Here is an 8,107-nt window from a genome sequence, read left to right as displayed (position 1 = left end):
CATGCCAGTAGATGTAAACCACAACATGACGATTTGTCCAATATGGACAGAAATCCTCCAGGGCTGATCCACCTCCCTACAAAGATTTGTGGCTTCATAGAATCGTCATGTTATTTTCACCATTGCTCCACACAGACAGTAGCCATAATTCACAGTACTGCAAGAGGGCCTTGTCAGTTAAACACAAACATAGCTCAGCATTTGACACATGATTGATGCTGTTGTCTTTCTTGGGATCAGGCTCCATGTTCTCACCAGAAGGTATGGGCCTCAGTGTGGCCTCTCAGTCCATACATGAACGAGCTGCACCTAATCCTACCTTTATAAAGGCTGTCCCTTTTCCTACGGAGAGAGGTTTTCAAATGACCATCATGACCTATTTATGAAAATTGGTTCTTGTGGCGCAGTAGCAGCACAAGTTTGTAACCCTACACTGTAATCACAACAAGCTAATTCATAGTGACACAATGTATGTCCAGTCTGGCCCATTCCTAAGTACAAGTCAGTCTGCATCTCAGATTGAAGTGTTTAAATGAGAAACATACTACAAACAGCGCACGTCAGTATGACAGATAGCTTACTATAGTTTAAGAAGCTAGCACAGTGGCATGAAGTTGGAAAGCCCCGAAAGGCTTTCAGACATTTGTCTGGGAAATCAAAATGAATAAACATTTGTATTAACCCAGCAATCAGAGACGGGAATACGCATGTAACTTTTTATGACGGTGCCACAGGGAACACGGACAACATTCAAGGCATTCATCGCAGTCTCAGGAGCAATTGCAGAAAAACATTTTCCCCTAGTGAAAATGACAAAAAGTGCTAAATGTGTACAGTGAGGTGCTGTTTCAGAAGCTGCTTTATGGCCTCCCTCGAGTTTTACATGAGACATGGTGGTTACGGCGCACAATCAAATAATGGAGCTAAATTTAAACTGAAGCCTTTTTTTCCCTACACACGCCAAGACAAGAAGAGTGGAGCTTTGACTCTAGTCCTCATAAATCTATCACTGGATCTGTTAGGTGATCCTAAAATAGGCAATGGGGGGGGGGGGGAGACGGTGTGTGTGTGTGTGGGGGGGGTGGTGTGCTTTACAGTAGTTTAGTTGGTGATGCTAGCGAGTGGTAATCTTAGAGCAGGGTATATGAAGAATTTTATGAACTCTGGTCTGCATGGTTTTATTGCAACAGTGGAAATAAACATGCTAATGTTTCCAGTGCCACATTCCTCACAGGTTCACAATGGAACAAACCACAATAGAAATATTAATCTGTGTATTATTGAATTCCTAATGGGTTTTGGTAGAGCCTGAGAGGCAAGGACAAAATCACATTTTTTTTCATTAGGTTTTCCTTGTAAGCTCACATGCCAAGAGTGTGAGGGAGACTGGAACATATTGTCTGCCTGCTTGGCCCTGGCAGCATCCAAATATTTGTTGGGGAAAATCACTCCGATGGTAAAATTCAACACTTGTTTTGAGTCAAACACTGAAAAGCTAATCCAAGGTAGATGCACTATACAAGCACTACTTTTGTATTTGACAAAGGGCTGAGCATAATGCAACTCCGCGAGATCACATCATCACATTATCCTGCTATTGTGCTGTACAGAACCAATGTACAATACAGTGACATACTTTCATCCCGTCTTTATTTATATGCATGTCAGAGTTAAAAGAACAATATTGGCTCTTTAATTCATGCACACGCAAGCATGCACTTGTCCACCCTCTTACAAAAAACATAAGCGATAATGTAGAGCTATCCAGCCATTATTGCATAGAACCCTGACAGCGGAGGGGTCTTGAATCAGCCTGTTCAATTCAGAATAATGATCGGCTTGCTCTACATTATCCCGCTTATCACACAGCTACTCATACAGGGCTCTCTGAGGGTTCCCACGGTTGGGATGGTTAACTTTACCGCTGATGAGCACCGCTCTCCGGCAGAAGCCAGAGCCACCCTCAGCCCCGACAAATCATAGCAACATGTTTATTTCAACCGAAACGGGGGTGTGTTGAACACCCTGTGTGCGCAAGCACTCTGCCTTTTTATTAAGCTAAGTTTACAGACACATCTCTGGTGATTGGGTATCACCTGCTGTGACAGCCAATAAACGAGAGACACACCTACCAAACGAGAGAAACCAAACCTCAAAGCCGTTGCACACTGTTGCACACTGTTTCACACCGCTCCGAGGAAACATGTTGTTCAACACGGAAACCGTAGCAACACGGTGCACACCGTTTTGAGATTGAACGTGCCCCAGGTTGCCCCGGTGAGAACGCTAACCTTGGAGCTAATCAAGGCTCTGTTTGCACTGTTGCTATTAGCGCTGTTAGCGCTCCCAGTTTCCTCCACCCTCCCTCTCCCTTTGATCCACTGTTCAGCGGTATGAGCTCCGTATGAGCACACATAGTGAATTGAAAACAATTTTATTGATTTAAAAATGCCAGTCTTTGATCTGAACTCCGTCCATGGCAACGGTCTCTTATACTTAGCAACGGTCTGTTATACAGAAATAGCAAACCATAGAAAGCCGTGGTTGACCAATCAGAATGGATAATTCAACCAAACTGTGTAATAAAGTATATTCAAAAAGCATTAAAGCTAATACTATGTTTAGCTATGTTCCAATATATGCTGATTATTCAACCATGCACTTTTATATATGGATCAGAACACTGTTGCAGTATTATTATACTTATTAATAGACTTTTTCCTTGAATATATTGGTCAATTTAACAAATTCCTTAAATCATAAATATGTTTCCAACAGTAAACCCACATAAACTTTGTATTGCTCTCACAGTGAAAAAACACCCAGGCAGCAATGTTCCAAACGTTGCTCCTCATGCAGACAAAACTGTCACTGTTTGAGTTTTCAAAACTTCTTCCACATTCCGTCTTGAATGCAGTGTGCAGCCTCTGTTTGGGCTTTCCATGTTTTGATGCTTCTATGTGGCAGAGAACCTGTTGGTACAAACTGGGATGTGCATGTTTTCCTTTTCCTGCCGGCAAGCCCAGTAAACTCTCTCCTGTTATTTACTGTTACTGTTACTGTGACTGCTTTTCCAGGGATCTAATAAAACATCACAAACTCATAAAATTAATATATTCAGTTAAGTTCAGTCATTTTTCCAAACTCTCTCTAGATTACCTTGCCTGCTTAAATAATGATTTAAAAAAAACAGTACAAGCATGAATGCAAAGTGATGAGACGGTTGCTTGCATAATGTTGATCTGTTTTTGACTCCTTACATTTGTATTTACACTGACCCAAACCCCATGGCTAAAAAAAGAAGTTGTGACTAAGATCTGTGGTAGATCTGGATCTAGCTAATGGTCTTTGCAACCTTGGCTTGACAACTAGTGCTTCTGTTCATGGCAGTGACTACAAATACAATACACATGTATCATATGATAATGATGAGCACACAAGCAGAAGGTGATGGAGCTAAAGGTTCATGTTGCTTTATAGTGTATATTTGTATATTTATGGAATGTTTATCACTAAGGTTTTTGTGTTGTGAGACATGAAATATGACCCAGCCTGTCCACTTTGATGCATGAGTTTGAAGGCTTATCAGACACCGAATCACTCAACTTTTCTTGAGCCAGGTTCAAATATTTTACTGAACTTTTTTCAGGGGCCCTCTGAAATAAAAAACGTACTGCATCCATGCAGCGCTCATTGAAATGAATGAGGGGGGCTGTGTTTTTTCACACACTGGTACTGGTCTGTTTGCATCACACAAGTTGAAACTGACCAACAAAGATAGCAATATCAATTGTCATACCACACATAGGCCTATGACCCATCTTTTTAGAAGGGCTTCCAAAGGTGATAAGTATTAGTTAGAGTTGGTCCCATTTTAGTCGATTATTCAACTATTCAGTCTTTTGGTGTTAGGCGACTACGATTTCTTTAGTCGATTACTCATTTTTTTCTAAATAGTTTTGCACGCTGAATGATTTATTTCCAAGAAACATATGAGCACATCTCTGGTAAACACGAGATTGAAAGTGGTGCTTTAGCCTGATTTTTTTGTGGAGTTTTATAGATCTGTTCAATAAATTGAAGAATGTCTTCAGTCTTGTACAGCTCTAGTATTAGTGTGTACTTTGGACACCACTCTCTATATAACTTTTTAATATGGAAACATCTAGAAGGGTCTGTTGATACAGTAGGTGACTTCCGTCTGTACTGTTTCAAACACTGTACCATCCTGCTGTTTCCAGCTGACAACCCCCCTGAGAGAGTACTCCCCTGATACCCAACACATCCGACACAGTCTTCAACATGTCACATCAGGCACAGGTAAGGCCCGAGACAAAAGGCCAGGGAGGAATTCAGAATCGGAAAGTGAGCAGGAAAGAGGGAGAGATTGAGAGAAAAGCCCTATTTTTTCCTCTGTATGCTTTTCATAAAGGCGAGCTCTCTGATTGCCAGTGTCAAAGTGACAGGGTCTTTTATGAGCACTTGGCCGGTCCCCGCCCTGGTTTTGTGTAGCCAGGCAGCGATAGCAGTGCCCATTGTTGGACTACGGGGAGAGGAGCGGCCCTGTGCTATTGAGAGGGGAGGGGCCCGGCCCTGCTCACCCGCCCTATGCACTGTGTTGGCTGAATAGGCAGCTAAGGTGTCCATGCCCCCCAGTGCCCTTCAGTGTGGGAAAGCTGGTGCAGAAAGCACCTGCAGCATCTTGACAGCGGCAGACACAAGATCGCGTGCTAGCTTTGCATGCGCAGGGCAGCGGGAGGTGACACTCGGCGCTGACGGGTACAGTAGGAGTGTCACACTCCCATGCTGTATTAACATCTCCTATCAGAGATCAAACAGATCGAGTTTGCATGCACCGTAATGTACAGTACATGCCGCTTTGTGCATGCTTGCGCTGTGTGCTCACTGGCTGCAATATGATGCTCTCTGCGGTACAATAAGTATATAATCTCCACACATGCACTTCATATCAGTGCACATGAAAACATGTTATACAACAAATTACAGCACATAATGCTATGAACCTCTAATGCTTTGGGAAACTAACACACACACACACACACACACACACACACACACACACACATATCAGATAACATGCTACCTGTTCCAAAAGCTCCTGGGAACAATATTAACAACTGTAAACTGTAAAAAGACAAAAAAGCAAGTTTCAGCATATTTTATCCTTAATTTGACCAATATTGGTTAATAATGTAATATACAGTATAGTCATTTTGTCAACATGTAAACTAGCAACTGAATAAAATGCCATCAACACTGTTTAATATTGACTTTGGTGTATCAATCAGTCTCTCATTTATTGCCTGGCATGTCTCATGCAATGGGTCTGTGTTGCAACGCTGCCATTCCTGGCATTCCTCCCTGGAATGCACAAATAGGAGCCCACAGAATGGGATCAAGACTGCAAAACAAGACAACATTCCTGAGGCAAGTTTTAACAAAATATACTGTGCTGCTTTATGTACTGTAAGTGGCATGTGGATGGGAGACATGTAATCTACTGTATGGGTGAAGGAAACAGAGGTCAAGTATAACATGTTTGTAGCATGTGAGGTGTTTATGCCTTGAAAGGTAGAAGCAAATGGTGTTCTTAAATGTCTTTAAGGGATTGCACCTGTTCCAGATGCATTTAGATTTTTATTGCAGAAATAAAGCTGCATTTGTTGTCATTTTTTTCTAAACTTCTTCACAAGGAGCATCCATCTCACACAAGGCTGTCAACATGTTGGAATGACTCTTGAATCTTGATTGGTCGCTCTGCTGTTTCAACAACAAGTGAGCGACAAAGCTACTCGATGCATGACAAGCAGCTTCAACTAACTTGTTTTCTGAGGGGTTACCACAGTGTGGCTGTTGTTCCAGCGCCTGAGGATTACAATTAACCAGCCACTCCTGTTGGGGCTTAATGACCGAACACTGCAAAAGCCAGCAGCAGGGACACTTCCTGAACAGCGTTGGGTTAGTGCTAATTGGTTCTGGCACAGCAATCCTTACTGCTTATCTCATAGCCAGCGAGAAAAATCACCAGTGATGTGTGAATCAAAACATGTTGATTGCAGGAAATTCAGATTGAGCAACATAGGCTACCTGATGAAAAGGCTTATTTTTATGCAATCATGCTCAGTCACTGTTCCTTGATATTGTATTGTCCCGGGCTTGATTGTGATTATATTTGTGTAATGTAATGCGAGATTATAATAAGATAATGTCAAATCCAGTCTTCCTTTGTTTTAATGCTATGGTTCTGTCCTATATGAGGATTTGGAAATAAATAAATAAATAGATACATAAATGAGAGGGAATCATGGAATCTCCCTTTATCATAACAGGACCCTGCCAACGCATGTCCAAGCTCAGAGTCAAATGAGGCAGGGGGAGAGGGGGGGGGGGGGGTTGGATGGGAGGCCTATGGGATTTGGGTAAACCATCTGTTGACCAAAGCTTTTGGGAAAGAGCACTAATATGGATTTAGGATATTATTCTCTCTGCAGGTGGGATGGTCAAAACCCCTGTGGATTTCTCTGTGAGGAGGGGGCGAGCCTTATAGGAATAGAAAAAAAAAGATTTCTGGAGGGCAGAGGGACAGAGGGCAAAATAGACGGAACAAAGATGCTGCATTGTTGAGCTTTCCCCTAATCTCCACATTTCATTGGTAACAGAGTCAGGTATGAGGGCTCAACAAAGGGACTGAACAGAAAATAATTTGTCACTGCAAATAGCCACATTATAATATTTGCGGTGGAATTTCCTTCCTCCCACATTCTTAACACAGTTAAGAGGTAGAGGACCTGGACTCTCCACATGAACTCAGACACCATGCAGGGTGGACTTGGGTAGGCTCAGACACTGACCTTGTGTTAGGTGGAGAAAGAGGGACTCGGAACGTAATAGCGCTCTTTGGCTCTCTAGTCGCCAGGGTTTATTCCAACAGCAGCCGTCTTTACTGGGCTTAACAGTGATTTGCCCCCTTTTGCTAACTTGTTTATTTACTAGGATTTTCCAACGGAGCTTTAAGCTGCCAGGTGCTTTCACTGTATTACTGGGGGAAGATGCACAGCTGCTCACATCTGCATCAAGAACAGTGAGAGGCATACTCTCTTACGTTACAAACAGGCAGGATGGCTGTTACAAGTTTTTAATATTATTGCAATCTGCTTAAACCCCCAGATGAGAGTAAACTGATTTCCCTTTGACTGTCTAAACATCAGTTCAATCTAGTACCTACAGCATGTATGCCAAAACAAACCATTAAAGGTATTTGCCAAAACTGCTTGGCCCAGGACTCAAATGTTAAGCCTCTAGGAATAATGCATTTCCTATGAGGCAGATTTTGAGTCTTTCAGGCCACATGGTGCACAGCAATTGGCCAACAAAAGCAATTGAACTTTGCATGTAGTCAGGTAAGGAGAGCTTATACTAACAAGTAAAATATCTTCAACTATGGCACATAGGAAGCCCAGTCAATTTTATTATCCCGAGACAGATTTATGTTTTATGTTTATGTTATGTGCTTTCAAAGTACTGTACAGTAACTGTAGCATAAAGCAAAGATTTTCTACAAATTCAAAATGAGAAGAAAAATAAGAAGAGTACAGAGGTTCCATGGCCCCAGGGGGATGACCCAAGAAAGAGGTAGTGATGATGCAAAGCTCTTTCCTAGCTCCCAGTCAGTAAATTACAGCTTCCTTCTAATCCGGCTCTGCCCCCCCCATCACCCCTCCCACCAACCCTCCCACCACTCCATTTCCCAATCTGAGATACTGAGTGAATTGATTCCAGGAAATGTCTATTTTGAGGAACAGATTGTGGCATTGTTGTTGACACAGTGTGCTAAGCATGAACAGCGACTGCTAACCCACTTTATTACATTAGCCACTGTTTACATTGGAGCGACACATGTTGCCTTTCCTATTCTGACATGCCAAATACAGAATATATTTAACTCACATCTGGACACGAACAGACATCAAAACAATGCTATACTTAGGCAGCAGTGCTTTAAGCTAAATGCTTACGTGTGCATGCTAACATGCTGATGTTAATCAGGTATAATGTTCACTATGTTCACCAGCCTAGTTTAGTGTGT

General features: G+C 42.3%; 1 long non-coding RNA gene across 1 annotated transcript; it reads left to right on the top strand.

The window, feature by feature from the left end:
* The first annotated feature begins 207 nt into the window (after window positions 1–207).
* Window positions 208–6,092, top strand: LOC116035760. The gene is made up of 3 exons (XR_004101447.1): window positions 208–220; window positions 3,958–4,054; window positions 6,081–6,092. It is a non-coding gene; the product is annotated as an uncharacterized LOC116035760 (long non-coding RNA).
* Window positions 6,093–8,107: the final 2,015 nt, after the last annotated feature.

This window comes from Sander lucioperca, chromosome 8 (assembly GCF_008315115.2).
Source record: "Sander lucioperca isolate FBNREF2018 chromosome 8, SLUC_FBN_1.2, whole genome shotgun sequence".
NCBI classification, from domain to species: Eukaryota; Metazoa; Chordata; class Actinopteri; order Perciformes; family Percidae; genus Sander; species Sander lucioperca.
The sequence above is the reverse complement of the archived record's forward strand: the minus strand, read 5'-3'. Positions and strand labels throughout refer to the sequence as shown.